We start from the raw sequence: 2,500 nt of genomic DNA, 5'->3' as shown, positions 1-2,500 counted from the left end.
TTTTTTTATTCGTTCTGTTTGTTCTTTGTCCATCTGTAAGACTTTTTGTTATTTGTTCTTTGTTTGTATTTCCTTTGATTTTCTCATTTTCAAAATTGCTCTTGGTGATAAAAATCTGTGTTACACGTTTACACAGCTTTGGATCTGTTCTATTTCTGCCTTTGCATTATATGGTGGCTTTGCTATTTGAATTACAGTGTATTTGCGGTATTCATTTTTAAGTGTGAAGAAAAGAAGGAAATTATAAATCACCTTGATTTAAAATGTCTTGGAGGAGGGAACAAAGAGGGAACAAAGAGCAAGGAGTACAGGCTGTAATGATGAGGGTGAAAGGTAAATGGTACATGTTCTAGGCTAATGTACTGAGGAAATTGGAGTGAGAATAGAGGCAGTTTGCGTAGATATGTTTCCAGTGTATGTGAGGGAGCCCAGATCAGTGTAAAGTGATATTTCGGATGGAAGCGTGAGGTTTGTGCAGTTAGTATTTCTGGAACTTTCTATAGCATTTATGAATATTATTTATGGGATGTTAATTTGTGTAAAAAGATCTTGAGTGAAGCAACAAGGAATAGAGAGTTATTAAGGATTTTTCCTTGAGAACATTTTATTAGAAAGGATATATTACATGATGGTAAATATTATATACTTGAGTTTGGATTAACATATTGAGAGTCTTAATATGTGACAGTTTTAGTATGATATAATATTTACTAACTCAGCTTTTTATCTAGATGCTTTGCTTTGTTTGCCACATTAGCTGAGAATTATTATCTAATGGAGGAGACAGTGCGATGGTTTCTTGCCAAAATTAGGAGCAGCATTAGATGTAGGACAGATGTGATTTTATGAGGGATGACTGTATGCGTTTTGAAAGATCTCTACTTTCCTTTCGTAATAACTGTTAGTATTTTTTGTGGTTTGTGTGTTTGCTGTAGATGAAATCTCTTATGGTATGGGAATAAGTATCAGCAATGTATAGAAGTAATTGATGCTGAAGAAAGTAGAACCATGTGTGTCCACTGTCGCCTGTGTGATATTGTAAATCTATGGTAGAATTCGTGGATGGATGGTGTCCAAGATGGGAGAATGATTCATGCATGACATACAAAAAGTGTGGTTGATGTATGATGTTACATATGCTATTAGCCAACCCTACCTTAAAATATGTGATAGATATGTACAGTAGACATATTGTAGAATTAGGACGTCAGCAAGATACAGATAGACATTGAAATGCAGAGAATAATGTACCAGTGTATTACCAGACACATATTGGCTTCATTATTTATGCAACTAGCTTGCTGTTTGGACAGACAGTGTGCATGAAATATAACTTTTATATGTATTTGATAATCATTCATGTTCATCATATGAGACATCCAGCATGAATATTTGCTTTCCAAAACGATTACTTTATAATACAATCTATAGTTCTACGTTTTTACTTCAAAGGTAAGTGACCATAACATTACGAATTCCGTTTTCTGCATGAAAAGTTCAACTGGAAAATAACCACAGTACACAGCCCTATTCATAGATGATGCGAGTGGAGCTTGTGAGAAGCTTATGCGGTCTTTGTATTCGATGGGGCGGAGTTTACGACCTGTACTAGTAAGGTTGCAGATGTGCCTGGATCTATATGTAGATTTATACAATGATGAGTTATAAATCAATATAGAATTATCTTCTCAAGAGAGCTACTCTCAAAAAACGAAGCCAAATCGAATGTGCTAAAGGACCACTCATGTTATTTATCATTGCATCATGAAGTAATAACGGACATATCCGTGACTGGAAGAGCATTGTACTGCCTTGGCGAAAAGATGTTTCCCGGACGCCATGATTGCAGCTTTATCGTGTAAAGATAACCATCACCGTAGCAATTTTTTTTGGCATCTGCGTAACCTTATTCTCTGAACTTGATTTTGGCTGACGAAACAATCTGAATTTTAACTAATGCCAGGTTGACATACAAAATAAGCTGCGCCATAATATAATCGTATGAAAATTGGTACCATGTCACTTGAATTACGTTAATGTTATTGTAAAATTGATTATTAATTCAATAATAAGATTTATAACGAGCTGTAAATCGGTCATCGATAACTTCAGGTTATTATCGAACAAACATTGCGATCTAATAGTATTAAATCACAAAATGAACATTTAACCAATCATCGTATCTTCCTTCAGGCCAGAATGTGAATGAATACAGCGCCATCGCATTTACACACTTCTCACAAGAGCTATTCGCATCGTTTTTGAAGACGACCGTTTATTATCAGACGTTGAACAGTTTTTGATTTATAGACCTATTTCATATTCAAACGTGATTTATGTTTGCTGGAACAAGGGTTAGATGACCTAGGAATTGTTTAAGTGCTGTGATACTAAGCGCTCGATGAGTTGTGATCATTCACTTCCCATGATGTTAATTTCTATATTTGTTTTCCTTTGAAGTAATTCAATTTTGATACATAAGAACCTTTCAGAAAACAAT

General features: G+C 34.7%; 1 protein-coding gene across 1 annotated transcript in view; it reads left to right on the top strand.

The window, feature by feature from the left end:
- Positions 1–2,500, top strand: part of LOC125034606 (multiple PDZ domain protein-like) — a 419,124-nt gene that overhangs the window by 229,001 nt on the left and 187,623 nt on the right. The window lies entirely within an intron of this gene.

The sequence above is a fragment of the Penaeus chinensis genome, chromosome 18 (genome assembly GCF_019202785.1).
Source record: "Penaeus chinensis breed Huanghai No. 1 chromosome 18, ASM1920278v2, whole genome shotgun sequence".
Taxonomy (NCBI): Eukaryota; Metazoa; Arthropoda; class Malacostraca; order Decapoda; family Penaeidae; genus Penaeus; species Penaeus chinensis.
Note: the sequence above shows the minus strand (reverse complement) of the source record. Positions and strands in the feature narration are given on the sequence as shown.